Genomic DNA, 19398 nt, shown 5'->3' on the forward strand with positions numbered 1-19398 from the left:
CCAAAGCCAAATTTCTTCAGCGTGAGTCGGATGAATAACCAGCTAACCCGGTCAAATGCTTTTTCTGCATCTGTTTTGACCAGGGAGAGTGGGATGTTGTTTATCTGGGCATGAGTTATCATTTGCAGGATCTTAAGGGTATTATATCTGGCCTCGTGGGTGGTTATAAACACTACCTGATCAGTGGAAATTAATTCTGGGAGGTATCTATTCAAACGGGTGGCCATCACCTTTGCGAGTATCTTCACATCTGAATTTAATAAGGATATGGGCCTAAAAGTTCTCTGGCTTGTCCTGTGGTTTCCAAGGCTTAGGGATGACCGTAATATAAGCTTCCAACATGGAGCCTGGGAGATTGGGGGATTCTGATAATGAATTGAATATATTTGTCAATTTGGGGACCAGGATGTCCTCGTATATTTTGTAATATTTTAGGCCAAAGCTGTCAGGTCCAGGGCTTTTACCTGACGGAAGATCTTTGATGGCTTTTTGTACTTCCTCTTTTGTAATTGGGGAGTCCAATAGTTCCATCTCCTTGTTTGTGAGCTTAGGGAGGTCAACACCTTCAAGGTATTCCAGGATGCCTCTGTCCTCCAGCGACGGTAGGGGGGCGTCACCCCCAATCTGATTGGTACATTGTAGATTGTAGAGGGACTCGTAGTAAGCCCTAAAGGTATCCGCTATTGATTCCCCGTCTGTCCTAATCGTCCCCTCTCTATCTATCATGTGATGAACGTAGGCCTTCAATTTTTTCCTTGCGATGGCTCTAGCGAGGAGCTTTCCAAGCTTGTCACCTTGCTCGAAGTAAAGCTGCCTTAAGATAAGTGCCTTTTTTTGGTACTCTTCCTGCAAGAACTGTAGCAGGTTTGCCCTGGCCAGAGTCAGATGCCCCAGGCCGGCCTCGTTGAGCGGGTGCTTTTCGTGGAATTGTTCTGTTCTTTCAACTTGTGATAAGAGAGTTTGATAGCGTTCTCTCTTCAATCTATTCAGTCTCGCTCTCCGTCTGATCAGGAGGCCTCTGATGGTACACTTATGCACCTCCCAAATAGTAGAACTCCTCAACCGCTAATTAGCGTTGAGGAGAAAGAATTCTGTTAGGGATTTCCGGATGTCAGTGCTGAACGCCTGGTCATCAAGAACCGTATCATCGAGTCTCCACACGAAGGGAGTGATAGGGGCATTGGGCCATTGGATAGAGCATCCAACTGGGGCATGATCGGACCATTTGATCGCATGGATATTGCTACTTTTAGTGATTATTAGGCCCGTAGAGTCAATAAACAGGTAATCTATCCTGGAATACTTTCTGTGTGGGTGCGAGTAAAAAGTATAGTTTTTAGCCGACGGGTGATGCGTACGACATATGTCATGTACCGCCAGTTCTGCAAGTGAGGCAACCATACGCCTCAAGATATTTTGGGAAGTGCTGGAGACGCCATTGGATGTATCAAGAGAGGGATCAAGGGGTGCATTAAGGTCCCATCCCAGGTACAGCACACCTGTCTGCACCTCAAAAATTTTACAGATGACCCTTTGAAGAAAGAGGTGCTGGGATTGGTTAGGGCAGTATATGTTTGCAAGTGTGATGGGCCTGCCAAACAGGGAGCCGGTAAGCACTAAGTATCTGCCCTCTGGGTCTTTATAAGTCTGCAGGAGTCGGAAAGGCATTCTTGCACTAAAAATAATTCCAACCCCATTTTTCTTTTTTAGGACCAGAAGCAAAATGGGCATTAGGGTACTGGCGACTGAACCACTTCGGATCATGCGTAGCTGAGAAATGGGTCTCTTGTAATTATATTATGTCCCCGCCCATTCTCTGTAAATCATTTAGCACTATGGAGTGTTTATTAGGGCTATTCAAACCCTTGGTGTTTATGGATATGAGCTCAACAGAAAGGGGTCTATGTCTACCTTGCTGAATGGCCATGTTGTGCAGGTGTCCTTGGTAAAGGGTATGGGGGGGAGAAAATAAGAGGTGCGTGCAGGGGGCCGAGGAGAGGAAGAGAGAGGATGGAAGGAAAGAAAAGAGAGAAAAAAAAGGGGGGGGGGAAGAAGAGGCTGAGAAAAATAGAAAAACAAAGAAGTTAGTTAGAAAGGGAAGGGGTGTCATCTCTAGGAAAACAAGTTCTGTAGAATATAGATAGTATTTATTACAATTAAATCCAGACGTCCTTAAACAATAATAACAGTCAGTAAATTCTATATTATAAGTAAACTGTGTCAACTACTATAACCAATCAGGGGTAGTTGTCCCTGTGTTTTTCGCAAGTTATATAAACAGATAACATTTTCTTTGAAATCAGAATAATCCGTAAAAATAAACCTTGTAACATGAATAATTCCCTATGAACCAAGGGGCTGGGGTAATTAGAAAATGAGTTATCAGTGTCTGTATGCCTTCGCCACCCTACTCTTCTATCTACTCTAGGAGTGCTCGAATTTTCCCCTTCTTACCTAATTGTTCTGTATGTTATGATGTGGGCAAGTCTGGGCCTATCTCCGCAGTGTGTTTCCTGGCGAATATGCCGCTTATCATTAAAGTGGTATATAATGAGGCAGTGATGAGCATTTTTTTTAATGGACTAGTGCGTTGAGCGTCACTAATGATATGTTTAAAGGGATATGTTTCATTGTTGTAATAAAAGCACTAAGCTATGGTTTATACTTAGTAGAAATCATTGCAATATGTTTAATTCGTCAGCTGTTTTAATATTAAAGGGACATTAAACATATAATAAATGCTAGATAGAATAATGCATGCAAAGAAAAAAATAGTCTGAGAATAACATGTAGATGTATTTTTAAAAGTTTCATTAGATGTTTAAATATTGACAAAAAAGTAATGTTTTAGGGTTAGATTTACCACGCAGAGGATGCTGCTATCTACCCCCGTAGTTTCAGGCTCACCGGAAACAGGAGTTAAGAAGCAGCAGTGAAAATTTGACTCTTCCTTTCTGTTGTGTCTCTGTGTGCCACACTGAGCATGGAGAAGAGAAAGAGAAGCAAATAATTGTCTGAGGATTTGAGAACAAAAATTGTGGAAAAGCTTGGACAATCTCAAGGTTACAAGTCCATCTCCAGAGATCTTAATGTCCCTGTGTCCACTGTGTGCAACATTGTCTTTTTTTTTTTTTTTTTTTTTTTAAATTTTATTTATGGCCAGCAGCCTGTACTATTACACAGTTTAACAACTTGCCGCATCACGCAGGATGCTACCTCACTAGAACATACAAATAAGCATAGATACGAAACAAATACAGAAAGAAATATATCACTAGATTAGCATAGACAGTTAAGTTTTTCACACTCAATGCCTTATACAAATTGCTGCTGTTTTTTTTTGTTTTTTTTTAAATTACAAACTAAGGAAAAGAGGGAAAGAAAAAAAAAAAAAAAAAAAAAAAAAAAAAAAAAAAATTCCTTGGGACCGTCTCCCGCCTCTATATCTCTGGGAATACATTGTCCATAATGGCAAGTTCTAAGTATACTGTGCCCTTAAAAGGGGCAATAAGTTGTTTTTGAGTTTCTAAAGGAAATGCTAGAATAATATTCTTCCATTTATGGAAGAAGTGCTTAATTTGGGATTCTGAATTAGTAGAGGTATCCATCTGTTCCATAATTATTAAATTTAATATTTTCTGTTTAAGTTCCAACAAGTTGGGCACCTTTCTAGATTTCCAATATTTCAAAATTAATAGTCTGCCCAATATTATTACCGCATTCATCTGTCGATTATTTCGGCGTTGATTCTCATTGTGGTTGTCTGCTAAAAAGAAGACCTGATTCTCTGTTATTCTATCTTGATTCAAATTTACCACATTAAGCCAATAGTTTACCTTAAACCAGAATTTCTTTATTTTATAACAACTCCAGAAGCAGTGACGCAAGTCTGCCTTTCTAGTTTTACATTTATGGCAACATGCCCCTGTCTCATCCCAGTAAGCATGTATCTTAGGAGTGATGTAGGATCTATTTATTAATTTAAAGTGTGACTCTCTCCATGATGACGAGCAAATTGCAGAATCAGCTAGTTGTATACTTTCCTGTACCATCTCTGCTGTAACTTGCCAGGCCTGTGCAATCTTCTGCAGGTGACTCTGGCCCATAAACCTTAGAACTATCCTATAAAAAAAGGAAATGGAATATTTCCCCGCCCTAAATAGTTTGATTACTGGTTCCACTATACCCCAGTCCTCCTTATCATTGGCTGCCAACGAAGTCTGTATATAATGGCGTACCTGTAAAAAGGCATAAAATTCTTTATTTCTGAGTCCAAACTCATTTTGAAGGTCAGAAAATGTCCTACATCTCCCTAAGTTGTGATCTATAATTTGAGATATATACTTTAGCCCTTTCGACGCCCAAACTCTGAAAATTTTGGAATCAATTGCCGGAGTAAAGGCAGGGTTGCCCGTTATATATAAATAATCAGAAAAATTACTATTGACGTTTATTTTCCCGAGTATTTTTTGCCAAGCCTTTATAACATTATATATACTAGGGACTTGCCTAACCTTACGCGGGACATCAGTAGCTGGGCAGTGAAGAAGAGCCGTAAGCTCATAAGGATATACAAGGTATTTTTCGAGCTCCTGTGTTACATAGTACTCTGCCTCCGTTAGCCAGTCAAGAGCTATTTTTGCTATCGTTGTTAAGTTATAAATCTCTAAGTCTGGTAGTGCCATTCCTCCATCCACTCTAGCAAGAGTTATTGTCTTGAAGGCAACGGCTCTACGTTTGTCTCCCCAGAAAAACTGGAGACATGTTTTTTTAAATAAAGCTAAGTCCTGACGTTTTATGAACAACGGAATATTTTGCATCAGGTACATCAGTTTTGGAAAAATAATCATCTTTATCAAATTTATTTTACCTGATAACGATAATTTAAATTTCGCCCAATTTTGAAGATCTTTATAAATTTTAGCAAACAGCGGGGCATAGTTAAGATTGTACCAATCGTTGCTGTCTTTGGATAATTTAATTCCCAAGTAGGTAAATGCTTCACCAGCATCTTTAAACTGTGAGCAAAGGTAAGACCTTGCTTGTTTCCTTAACCAGTAGATCTCTGATTTCATCGTGTTTACTTTATAGCCTGAAAAGGCACTAAATTCACACAGAATTAGTAGAAGCCTAGGGATGGTTACTTGGGAGTTGGATAGAAATATAAGCAAGTCATCTGCATATAATAGTGTTGTAATCTGAGTTGTATTGAGTCTAATACCTTCAATCTCCTCTCTAAGACGAATGGCCAATGGTTCTAGTGCTAGATTAAATAGGTATGGCGACAAAGGGCAACCCTGTCTTGTACCTCGGGATAATTGGAAGTTTTCCGTGATCCTATCATTAATTATGATAGCAGCATTGGGGAAATGATAGATTGTCTCCACAAATTTTGCGAGCGGGCCCTCGACTCCAAACCTGTTAAGAGTAGTGTGCAGATGATCCCAAGTAATGGAGTCGAAGGCCTTCTCTGCATCTAAGGTTATTATTGCTGCATCCTCTATTCTGTCTCCATTTTTTTTCAATGATATATTATGATAATGGTTCAAAATTAATTGGATTTTCCTAATGTTGCGTGACGAGTTTCTACCCGGCATAAACCCCACTTGGTCCCTATGAATAAGTGGGTCAATAGCTAGTTTAAACCTGCTTGCTATAATACTTGTCAGTAATTTATAATCGTTGTTTAAGAGCGATATCGGTCTATAAGAGCCTATTTCTTCTTTATCTTTTCCTTTTTTTAAAATTAGAGCTATTAGGGATGCTGAGAAATATTTAGAACATGGTATACCATCTATGTAATAATTATTGAATAATTTTACCAACGTTGGAGCAATTTCATCTTTAAGACATTTATAAAGTTCTGCCGGGATCTGATCTGGTCCAGCAGCTTTATTAGCTGGTGCTTTCTTAATGGCAGCCAAGACTTCTTGCAGGGAGATAGGCTTATTTAATTCTGCCAAGTTCACTCTCTCTAGTTTGGGGGTTTTTAGTCCTCTCCAAAAATTCTCTTTACTTTCCAAATTTAGATCTTGTGCTGCATATAAATTCTTATAAAATTGTATTATAAAATCGTCTATTCTTTTACTATTAGTAATTTTGCCCTGGGGGGTTTTAAGAGATTCAATCAAAGGTTTTTTTTTGTTTAATTTTGATTAAGTTGGCCAGAAATTGACCTGCTTTACCCCCATATCTATAGAAGCGGAACCTAGTCCTTAGCTCTTCTCGTGCCTGTTTTTGTGCCAAAAATATCTCCCTTTCTTTCTTCTTCCTCTGGTAAGAGTCCCATCTTATCTGAGATGGGTCACTAATATAACTGTTACATGCATTGCGGAGCTGGTTCGCCAATTGTGTATCTCTAGCTAGGAACAGACGCTTTTGTGTAACTAGATATCCTTTAATTTCTCCCCTTATCACAGCTTTAAATGCTTCCCATAAAGTTTCAGTGCGAATTTCTGGATCATAGTTAAAATTATAGTATTCCTTCCATTTTATCTTAAGCCAGGCTTTAAACTGCACATTAGACGCCAAGTATTTAGGGAAAAAAAATCTATTGCCCGCTGCTTGGATACTCCGCGTTTTTATATCTATGGTAACAATAGCATGATCTGAAATTGAAATTTCTTTAATATCTGTCACTATCTCATACTTATACAATTTCTCTGCTATCAAAAAATAGTCCAATCTAGACATTGTCTGATGAGCCTGGGATTCGCATGTATACATTTTTACATCTGGGTTCTGGGACCTCCATATATCTTTGACCCTGAGTGTCTTATTAAACAGTTTAGCTATTCTAGCTTCCCTTCGTGTGTTTCTATTTATCTTCTGTGACAGTCTATCTAATGCAGGGTATAGAGTCCTGTTGAAGTCCCCGGCTATAATTAAATTTTCCATGCAGAATGGTAAAAGTTTGACTTGTAACCTATCCCAAAATGCTGTGTCCGGTTTATTTGGCCCATAGATATTGCATAATGTTAAGACTATTCCCTCTACCTCTATTTGGAGAATAATAAATCTTTCCCCTGGGTCCATTTCCTTCTGTAGGATTTTATAGTGTAAATTTTTACTCAATAGAAATGCGACTCCTTTCTTCCTCTGTGTGCAGGGGGTTCCCACCACTTCACCTACCCATCCTGTATTTAATTTAGCTAGTTCTACCTCCTTTAGGTGAGTCTCCTGTATGAAGGCTATGTCAAGTTTGTGTTTTTTAAGTTGTGCTAGTATCTTTTTCCGCTTTTGAGGTGATGTGATGCCTCCCACATTCCAGGAGGCCATAGCTATATGACCCTTCATCAGCTTATCCTAAAATTAGATATAGAGCGGTAGTTTACCCCTTCATTCTGCTCTATCATCTCCCAGAGGGACGGCCAGCCCATGGGTACCTGACAGCAACAACAACAAAGAAGCAAAAAAAAAAAAAAAAAAAAAAAAAAAAAAAAAAAAAAAAAAAAAACCACAAAGAAGAGAAAGAGAAGCAAATAATTGTCTGAGGATTTGAGAACAAAAATTGTGGAAAAGCTTGGACAATCTCAAGGTTACAAGTCCATCTCCAGAGATCTTAATGTCCCTGTGTCCACTGTGTGCAACATTGTCAATAAGTTAACTAAAACAAACCAATTAAGAGGGTGTCCAAGTGGTAATATTGAAATAAATATTTTAACAGATATAACAGATCTCAATGAGGAATACAAACAATAAATCTGTTACCAAACAGTTATGCAATAATAGTCCCAAAAGAGTCCGTGCTCTGCACTATTCAAAGGGCCTTGATAAATATCAAGGTATAGGTGGCTGCTCTCCTCTTCACAGACGAATCCGAACCAACCTATGAAGTGAAACACAAAACAGAGGGGCGCCTCATGTGCAGATCAACCAAAAGGGTGTATCAGCTCACCTTTGTTTTAACCATTTGAATGCTACACGGATGCTACACAGAGAGGAGCTTCATACCCTTGGATCTTTCTTGTGATTCAACTGGCTGAACAACACCTGGTAAGCTAATACACCCTGAGATATCAGCACGTCACTACCAGCACATTGGTGTGCTATTGCCAAATGTGAGTACCCATTTTTGGATTTTGGTTGCATAATTTCATGCTCACTTTTGGTTGATCTGCACATGAGGCACCTCTCTGTTTTGTGTTTCACTTCATTGTCAAGAAGTTTACAGCCCACTATTTTTGCTGATGACTGTATATATATAACACATTGACATATACCATATCCTTTTTAAATCCTTTTTATACATTTATTTAAATAATAAACTTATATTTTACATCTAATATGCCAATTTTTAATAATAAAAAATAACATAACGTATTTATTTTAATACCTTTTTTTAGGCAATGCGTAAGGAGTTTTTCAATTATTGGTTATACTACAATTAATATACTGTAAAACATCTCAATTAATTTATGGATAACAATTTTTCCAAGCAGTAGTTTCGAAATCATTTTTATCATGTGTAAAATTGCATGGTAAATACTTATATGTAAATTTTTTACAATATGTAAATTTGTAATGATATTTTAATGTGCTGTGGCATATGAAGAGGGAAATGTGTAAGTTACACTGAATGTAGCAGTCTTTGAAAGCACCAAATGCATAACTACCTACAGCACTTTCATCTACCCATATAAAAGATGCTGCCTAAGCTTCAGATTGGCTGCATGCATCTTCCCACCCAATCAAGAGCTGGAGTCTCCAGTGCTTTCAGCCAATCCAGAGCTGGAGTTCTCAAACAGTGCAACAGAAATTTTAGTTGAAACACAAAAACATTTTGCTTTTCAACACTCAAAGGTACAATAAACTCAGACTTTAATCCCCCATAAAGGGCTAGATTACGAATGGCACGCTAACTGTTGCGCAAGAGCGATAAGGGGTTTATCGTGGCTGTTTGCGCAAGTTGGAAGTAGCACTGTATTACAAGTTAAAAGTAAAGGCGTTCGAAAAAACTGAAATTGAATTTAACAGGCATACACAACTTCAGAGACAAAAAGTTGCACAAAACACATAAAAAATACATTTAAAAGTTGTAAATTGTTCGAATAACATATTTGCTGGTACAGCCAATCTGACGACTTTACTTCCCATCTATTAGAATAGATTCTGTGCACGTCCAAGTTTGACTGCCGATTCAGCAAGTGTTTGGTACAATTTAGCTCATGCACAGCTTTAATAGGGTGTACCACTTGATAACATCAAAAAGAAAAAAAAATAGCCACAGGGCTGGGCCAAGGTTGCAGTCAGTGAAATTCAAACTTCTGATGAATCATTTATAGTAAAATAAAAATTAATCTAGATGTGTTATATACATAAAGATGAATTACCAGGGTGGATATATATATATATAAGCAAAATATAAGGAAGCACTCACTACTCACTATATATATATATATATATATATAGGTTTTACATAACAAAACAGTTACTGTCCTTTTAAACATTTTTTTTGCCTACAATACGATTTTATGTCTAAGTCTACTTTTTGATAATTGACAACATTTAGTAAGTTGTCATAATTGGTTTATCTATAATTATATGCTGCTTTAACCTGAACCTGTATAGTTTATAATTCATAATACTGTATACAATTTCTTATAAATTAATATTTAGATGTTAACTTTGAATTTTCTTTTAGAACCTAGTTTGCCTTGGGATGATTAAATATGATTTTTGTTTTTGTTTAATTGTTCTTGTTTATTTGAAAAATATCCATTGTTTTATTGTTTGGATCTGCATATTCAATACAATTATTGTACTGCTTCTTTTTTGTTAATAAAGTTGGTTAAAATATATATAAATGTCCCTTTAAACTACATTATTTTTGATCACTTTTTGTTTTGTTTTGTTTTCAAAATAGATTTATTGAATAATTCAAGTCACTACAAAGGAAAGTGCAATGAAAGTATACAAAACATTACAGATGATCTTGATTTCAAATTAAAAGAAACAGTATACAGAATATCTTCATATACATTATTACAGGTATATCAATATATTACTACATTGATATTCACAGTTACACAGACTACATTGGGTGGGGCGTGTTGTCAAGCAGTATATATAGTATAATAATATAATAATAAGGCAGGGTTCATTAACCATCAATGTTTTCTGGTGTATATTGGTGTACTCAGATCGAAGAGATATATTCTTCTCATAGAAAGGTTTTGGAAAGGTGGTCTTCCATCTGTTTATTAAGGATAAAATGGTACCTATCTAGAGGTAGTGTAGAGGTGACAGAGTTTCGCCATTCTTGTAAAGTGGGTATTGTGGGGTGTTACCAGTTTTTTGGAAATAGGCATTTAGCATTATTGATTAAAGTAAACAATAAGTACCTTTTAAGTTTACATTGTATTTTGGGAAATTTGTTAAAAAGTACCACCACATAATTTAACTCTATCTGTATTCCTTTTACCTTTTCTATTTCTGTTAATATCTTAACCCAATATAAGTGAATTTCTGCACATGACCACCAAATGTGGACATAATCTCCTTTTTCTCCATAGTTTCTCCAGCACTCATTAGAGGTGCCTTGGTAAATTGTAGCTCACCTTGAAGGTGTTAAGTACCATCGGCACATTAGTTTCATATTCCTCTCTGTAATTTTAATGATGGAGTTGGTTTTGTTCATATTTTTAAAAATATTAGCCCAATCCCCCTCAGATATTAGATCTTTGAGTTCTTATTCCCACCTTTAAGTGTATGAGGGGAGGTTTTTTTGAATGGTGCACTATTAGAAGTTTATAGGAAAGTTAGAGTGCACCTTTTATATGTAGGTCAGAATGACAGAGTACTTCCCAAGCTGTGAGAGATCTGGTCAAAAATCTTTTCTGTGTATGGTCGCTAGGAAGTATGATAATTGTAGGTACCTAGACCAGTGGTTAAAAATTAAACCTTCCACAGCCTGCATTTAGTCTCTTAAAGGGACATGAATCACAATTATTTTTTTTCATGATTCATATAGAACAAACAATTTTAAACAACTTTCCAATTTACTTTTTTTATCTAATGTTATACATTAGCAGATGTATAGATGGCAGCACTATTTCCTGTCATGTAGTGCATCAGGCACGTGCACTCTACCTACCTAGGTATCTCTTCAACAAAGAATATCATGAGAAGATACCTAGGTATCTCTTCAACAAAGACTATCACGAGAAGGAAGAAAATTTGATAATAGAAGTAAATTGGAAACTTTTTTTAAATTGTATTCTCTATTTGAATAATGAAATATTTTGGGTTTAATGTCCCTTTAATTTAAGTTTGCCTTCCTGGATTACTTGGCAACATGGTATAACATGTGACAGTATATTAACAGTTGGTAGTTTTGGCAGCATATTAATCAGTAGGTTTGGGTTAAAAAGTAGCGGTGTTAGGGGTGAGGGGATAGTAGAGATATTTGAAAAGTTTAGTATGTGTTTATCCCATGTTTTATTACTTTCTATTGTGATAGATGCTGTGAGAGGTCCTTGTGTTCTCTGTAAGGGTACCAGCCAGCTTTGTCCACCTAATTGGGTGGATTCTGCTAGGATTTGTTCTAGGGTAATCCATTCCTTATGGGTCGAGTTTTTGCACCAGTCTATTATTTGTGTCATAAAGGTTGCAAACCTGTAATATTTTACATTTGGAATACCTAGTCCCCCTGGTTTTTTGAGCGATACATGGTCACTTTTGCTATTCTTGGTCGTCTATGTTGCCATATGAATGAGTTTAAGATGTTTTTCAAATTAATGATGAAAAAAATACAGGGAGTGAGATTGGTGTTGTCTGAAAGAGATAGAGATTTCTTAGGTAAGGATGGGCATCTTATCGCATTGATCCTTCCAATCCCAGATAAAGTTTTATTGTGCCATGAGTGTAAGTCTTGCTGGATAGTTTGTAATGTCGGAGGGTAGTTTAGGGTGTATAAAAGATTAGGATCTGGGGAGAGACAAACTCCCAGGTATTTTATGGAGTCCTTTTGATAAGTAAACTCATATGTCTTCTCTATTTGGTTTATACAATATGTGGGAATTGCTACCCCTCAAATTCAGATTTATTAGTGTTCACTTTAAAATTTGAGAATGTTCCATATTGGTCTAGTTTTTTCTTTAGTGCAGCTATTGATGTTACTGGATTTGTTAGAGTAAGGAAAACGTAATCTGCATATAGTGCAGTTTTATTTTCTGTCTATCCTATGAGGATCCCGTGTATGTTAATGTTTTGCCTAATTCGTGTCGCTAGGATCTCCATCACCAGTAAAAAGTAGAGGGGATAGCAGACATCCCTGTCTTGTACCATTCTGTATTGTGAATGGGGGGGAAAATGAGTCATTCAGTTTGGCTTTTGCACTTGGTTTTTTATATAATGTGAATATTTTATGTATAAATATGTCTCAGAATCCAAATTTTTCTAATGTTTTATGTAAAAACCTCAAATTGAGCCTATCAAAGGCTTTATTTGCATCCATAGACACAAATATGGAAGGGAGATTGAGCCTTACCGAATATTGCATCAAATTGATTATTTTTATAGTATTGTCTCTGGTCTCTCTATGGGGTGTTATTCCTGTCTGGTTTGTATGAATGAGTTGTGGGAGTATTTTATTAATTCTGAATGCGAGGATTTTGGCAAATATCTTTATATCTACGTTTATATCTGCGTTTAACAATGATTTTAGATGGAAATGGGATGGGGTATCAGGTGATTTGCCTGGTTTTGGCAGTGCTGTCACATGGGACACATGGGGGCCTAGTTATCAAGCCGTCAACCTCAAATACGCTGGAATTCCGCATCGTATTTGTGGCGAGGCTGATACGCCTTAGTTATCAAAGGCTCGAGACCGACAAAAGTAGAATTTTGTGACGTAAGCATCGATCCGCCGGACTCAGTCCGACACAGATCGATTCTTACGTCACTCCAGATGTTCCGCACACAAGTGCGGCACATTCTCACTACTTTTGCTAGTTATCAAAAAACTAGCAGGTACGCTCGGCACTTTTACGGCCCAGCGTACCTGGTTTTCAATCCGCCACCCCTGGAGGCGGCGGATCCCATAGGAATCAATGGGAGTCTGACCATAGCGAAAGTACAAGTTCGCTGCTGACAGACATCCCATTGATTCCTATGGGAGCTGTCTAACACCCTAACATGTACCCGAGTCTAAACACCACTAATCTGTCGCCCCCTACACCGCCACAACTAAATAAAGTTATTACCCCCTAAACCGCCGCTCCCGGAGCCCACCGCAAGCTACTCTATACATATTAACCCCTAAACCGCCACTCCCGGAGCCCACCGCAAGCTACTCTATACATATTAACCCCTAAACCGCCGCTCCCGGAGCCCACCGCAACTATAATAAATGTATTAACCCCTAAACCGCCGCTCCCTGAACCCGCCGCAACCTATATTAAATGTATTAACCTCTAATCTGCCCCCCCTACACTGTCGCCACCTATAATAAATTTATTAACCCCTATCCTGCCCCCCTACACCGTCGCCACCTATAATAAATTTATTAACCCCTAATCTGCCCCCCCTACACCGTCGCCACCTATAATAAATTTATTAACCCCTAATCTGCCCCCCCCTACACCGTCGCCACCTATAATAAATTTATTAACCCCTATCCTGCCCCCCACTACGCCGCCGCCACTGTAATAAAATTATTAACCCCTAAACCTAAGTCTAACCCTAACGCCCCCCTAACTTAAATATTAATTAAATAAATCTAAATAAATTAACTCTTATTAACTAAATGAATCCTGTTTAAAACTAAATACTTACCTTTAAAATAAACCCTAATATAGCTACAATATAAATAATAATTATATTCTAGCTATCTTAGGATTTATATTTATTTTACAGGTACCTTTCAATTTATTTTAACTAGGTACAATAGCTATTAAATAGTTATTAACTATTTAATAGCTTACCTAGCTAAAATAAAGAGAAATGTACCTGTTAAATAAATCCTAACCTAAGTTACAATTACACCTAACACTACACTATACTTTAATAAATTAATCCCATTTAAAAATAAACCCGAAGATAGCTACAATGTAATTAATAATTATATTGTAGCTATCTTAGGATTTATATTTATTTTACAGGTAACTTTGTATTTATTTTAGCTAGGTAGAATAGTTATTAAATAGTTATTAACTATTTAATAACTACCTAGCTAAAAGAAATACAAAATTACCTGTAAAATAAATCCTAACTTAAGTTACAATTAAACCTAATACTACACTATCATTAAATTAATTAAATAAACTACCTACAAATAACTACAATTAAATACAATTACATAAACTAACTAAAGTACAAAAAATAAAAAAAGCTAAGTTACAAAAAAAAAAAAAAAAGTTACAAACATGTTAAAAATATTACAACAATTTTAAGCTACTTACACCTAATCTAAGCCCCCTAATAAAATAACAAACCCCCCCAAAATAAAAAAATGCCCTACCCTATTCTAAATTAAATAAATTTCAAAGCTCTTTTACCTTAACAGCCCTTAAAAGGGCCATTTGTGGGGGCATGCCCCAAAGAAAACAGCTCTTTTGCCTGTAAAAGAAAAATACAACCCCCCCCAACATTAAAACCTACCACCCACATACCCCTAATCTAACCCAAACCCCCCTTACAAAAACCTAACACTAATCCCCTGAAGATCATCCTACCTTTAGTTGTCTTCACTCAGCCGAGCCACCGATGGAACTGAAGAGGACATCCGGAGCGGAAGAAGTTAATCCTCCAAGCGGCGCTGAAGAAATCTTCCATCCGATGAAGTCATCATCCAAGCGGCGCTGAAGAAAAGTCTTCGATCCGGCCGATGTCATCTTCAAAGAGGCGCTGAAGAGGTCTTCTATCCGGGCGATGTCATCTCCCAAGCCGGGTCTTGAATCTTCCTTCCGCCGACGCGGAACCACCTTCTTCACCGACGGACTACGACGAATGACGGCTCCTTTAAGGGACGTCATCCAAGATGGCGTCCCCTCAATTCTGATTGGCTGATAGGATTCTATCAGCCAATCGGAATTAAGGTAGGAAAATTCTGATTGGCTGATGGAATCAGCCAATCAGATTCAAGTTCAATCCGATTGGCTGATCGGAACAGCCAATAGAATGCAAGCTCAATCTGATTGGCTGATTCCATCAGCCAATCAGATTTTTCCTACCTTAATTCCGATTGGCTGATAGAATCCTATCAGCCAATCGGAATTGAGGGGACGCCATCTTGGATGATGTCCCTTAAAGGAGCCGTCATTCGTCGTAGTCCGTCGGTGAAGAAGGTGGTTCCGCGTTGGCAGAAGGAAGATTCAAGACCCAGCTTGGAAGATGACTTCGCCCGGATAGAAGACCTCTTCAGCGCCTCTTTGAAGATGACATGGGCCGGATCGAAGACTTTTCTTCAGCGCCGCCTGGATGATGACTTCATCGGATGGAAGATTTCTTCAGCGCCGCTTGGAGGATTAACTTCTTCCGCTCCGGATGTCCTCTTCAGTTCCATCGGTGGCTCGGCTGAGTGAAGACAACTAAAGGTAGGATGATCTTCAGGGGATTAGTGTTAGGTTTTTGTAAGGGGGGTTTGGGTTAGATTAGGGGTATGTGGGTGGTGGGTTTTAATGTGGGGGGGGGGTTTGTATTTTTCTTTTACAGGCAAAAGAGCTGTTTTCTTTGGGGCATGCCCCCACAAATGGCCCTTTTAAGGGCTGGTAAGGTAAAAGAGCTTTGAAATTTATTTAATTTAGAATAGGGTAGGGCATTTTTTTATTTTGGGGGGGTTTGTTATTTTATTAGGGGGCTTAGATTAGGTGTAAGTAGCTTAAAATTGTTGTAATATTTTTAACATGTTTGTAACTTATTTTTTTATTTTTTGTAACTTAGCTTTTTTTATTTTTTGTACTTTAGTTAGTTTATGTAATTGTATTTAATTGTAGTTATTTGTAGGTCGTTTATTTAATTAATTTAATGATAGTGTAGTGTAAGCTTTAATTGTAACTTAGGTTAGGATTTATTTTACAGGTAATTTTGTATTTCTTTTAGCTAGGTAGTTATTAAATAGTTAATAACTATTTAATAACTATTCTAACTAGCTAAAATAAATACAAAGTTACCTGTAAAATAAATATAAATCCTAAGATAGCTACAATATAATTATTAATTATATTGTAGCTATCTTAGGGTTTATTTTACAGGTAAGTATTTATTTTTAAATAGGAATAATTTATTAAAGTATAGTGTAGTGTTAGGTGTAATTATAACTTAGGTTAGGATTTATTTTACAGGTAAATTTCTCTTTATTTTAGCTAGGTAGCTATTAAATAGTTAATAACTATTTAATAGCTATTGTACCTGGTTAAAATAAATACAAAGTTACCTGTAAAATAAATATAAATCCTAAGATAGCTAGAATATAATTATTATTTATATTGTAGCTCTATTAGGGTTTATTTTAAAGGTAAGTATTCAGTTTTAAATAGGATTCATTTAGTTAAGAAGAGTTAATTTATTTAGATTTATTGAATTAATATTTAAGTTAGGGGGGGCGTTAGGGTTAGGGTTAGACTTAGGTTTAGGGGTTAATCATTTTATTACAGTGGGCGGCGGGTTGTAGTGGGGGGCAGGATAGGGGTTAATAAATTTATTATCGGTGGCGACGGTGTAGGGGGGGCAGGATAGGGGTTAATAGGTTTAATATAGGTTGCGGCGGGTTCAGGGAGCGGCGGTTTAGGGGTTAAACTATTTATTTAGTTGCGGAGAGGTGCGGGATCAGCAGGATAGGGGTTAATAATTTTATAATAGAGGGCGACGGTGTAGGGGGGGCAGGATAGGGGTTACTAGGTATAATGTAGGTGGCGGTGGGCTCCGGGAGCGGCGGTTTAGGGGTTAATACATTTATAAGAGTTGCGGCGGGGTCTAGGAGCGGCGGGTTTAGGGGTTAGTAACTTTACTGAGTTGCGGGAGGCTCCGGGGGCGCCGGTATAGGGGGTAGAACAGTGTAGTTTAGTGTGAGTGCTTAGTGACAGGCTAGCAATAAAGCTGGGAAAAAGCCGAAGGGCAGCGAGATCGGATGAGTGATAACTCTCACAGTCCGCTGCTCATCGCCCCGCGGCTTTTTGACAGCTTTATTTGATAACTTAGGCGTATTTTTTCAGGTCCGCGGCGGCGATGTGAGGTGAGCTTAGGCGGGCGTGTTGGGCCGGCGAAGCCAGAAAAGTAGACGGCTTGATAACTACCCCCCATGGGGTTAAGGCTGTAACAAAAGTTTGATAATATTTGACTGTAAAACTATCAGGTCCTGGGCTTTTTCCTTTGTTAAGATCTTTAATGGCATTATTTATTTCCATAGCAGTAATGGGTTTATCTAATGTTTTTTTTTCTTGTTTTTTTTTTCAAAAGAGCTTTATTGAAATATTTAGTGAACAGTTAGCTGATCAATATACAACTTGCATATACAGAAATGAGCGCCTGAGATTTAAAAAAGATAACATTTTTATATCACATTGGCAACTAGTGGAGCGTTGCAAAGACTCAATATGTCTTGTACAAGTGGGACAGGGTCCCACTCAGTGCAAAATGTCTATCTATTTCTGGCAGCTCTCTTTAAAATAGGTCTACATCAGTTACTGGTTTACATTCAACTATAAACAAAAAACAAGTGAATTTTAGTATAACTACATGTAGCATCTTGCAGAAAATTAACTAAACATGCATCAGTCACAGGTTTGCTTCAAATAAGTACAGTTGATTTCTTTTTATGCACATATGTGTACCAGAGTGTATATAGGGGTGAATAATAGGTGTATACTAATGCAAGACAATCTATTCTGTGGGGTGTTACAACAGGGAAATATCATGATATAGGTAAATGGGTGCTCTAAATTACTGAAATGGTGATCAGTTTCCAGAAATTTTCAGCTATGGGGCAGGAGCACCATATATGAGTGGGGGTACCTAAATCTGAACAGCCTCTCCAGCACTCAACAGGTGTGCCAGGGAATAACTGGTGTAAGCGGTGTGGTGTGTAGTACCATCTTCTTAGAAGCTTCAGGTTCATCTCTAGCGTTGAGATAGAAAATGAGGATTTGCTCATGCTGGCAAAGGTATGCAGCCATTCTTTGTTGGTGCAGGAGTCACCTATTTCAAGTTCCCACTTTTTAACATAAGATGGTACAGTAGAAGCGTAGGATGAAAGGATCTGTTGATGTATAAGCGATAGTATACTTTTATTGGGGAAAGGTTGTATACACATGTTTTCAAAGGTTGTCAAAGTACGGGTTAGAGATTTTTTTATGGGGATGCGTCTGCAGGTAATGCGTTAATTGCAAGTACGTAAACCAACTATTGAATTGGGGTCCTAGTAAGGTAACACTTTCATTGTGTGGTTTCAGTTTGCCATTGTGATCTAGTGTGTGTATCGGGACCATTTCTATCATGGTGGGATTGTCTGTTATATGTAAAAGAGAGTGAAGTGGGAACAGGGTATTTCCTACCAGTGGTGTTAACACAGAGTATGTGCTAGAAAAGTGGGGAGATCTTTTGATGTGTTTATCCCACTGTTTGAATGTTTCCTTCACAGTTATGGGAGCATTGAGGGGCAGACATCTGATATCAGCAGGAAGCCAGCAGTGGCCTCCCATATGCTCAAGCATAACCCACTCTTTTGTGCTGCTGTGTTTGCACTAATCAACTATTCTAGTTAAAAAAGAAGCCAATCTATAGTACTGCAAATTGGGTGTTCCTATGCCTCCAAGGTCTTTGGGACAGTATAAGGTGCTTGTAGTTATACAGGGTCTTTTATAGGACCATATAAAGGAGTTTAGCAATTTTTGAAGTTGGAAGATTAGTGTATCTGGAATAGGAATAGGCAACGTTTGAAAAAGATACAAAATCTTGGGGAGTATTATCATTTTAATTGCATTTATTCTTCCATACCAAGAGAGGGGCTTAGTTGCCCAGGATTATAACATTGAGCTGATATCGTTATATCTTCAGTTTTTGGTGAAATTTGCACTCCTAAATATTTTATCGCCTTATGTTGGGTTCGGAAACAGAATTGTTGTTTGACTGTCTCTAATGTGGTATTGGGCAGTGCTATACTTAAGAGTTCGGATTTTGCAATATTAATACTAAAGTTAGAGTAGAGGCCATAAGTATGTAGTGTTGAGATTAGTGAGGGGACAGAGTTAACTGGGTCAGTGATCGTCATGAATATGTCCTCTGCATAAAGAGTGGTTTAAAATTCTGTTTGCCCTATTCGCAATCCAGTAATTGTTGTTTGTTTCCTGATGTACGTGGCTAAAACCTCCATGGTTAAGATAAACAATAGAGGTGAGAGGGGGCACCCCTGTCTCGTGCAATGTGTGATCTGGAAAGGATGAGATGTGGAATCATTTAATC

This window comes from Bombina bombina, chromosome 3, assembly GCF_027579735.1.
Source record: "Bombina bombina isolate aBomBom1 chromosome 3, aBomBom1.pri, whole genome shotgun sequence".
Classification (NCBI taxonomy): Eukaryota; Metazoa; Chordata; class Amphibia; order Anura; family Bombinatoridae; genus Bombina; species Bombina bombina.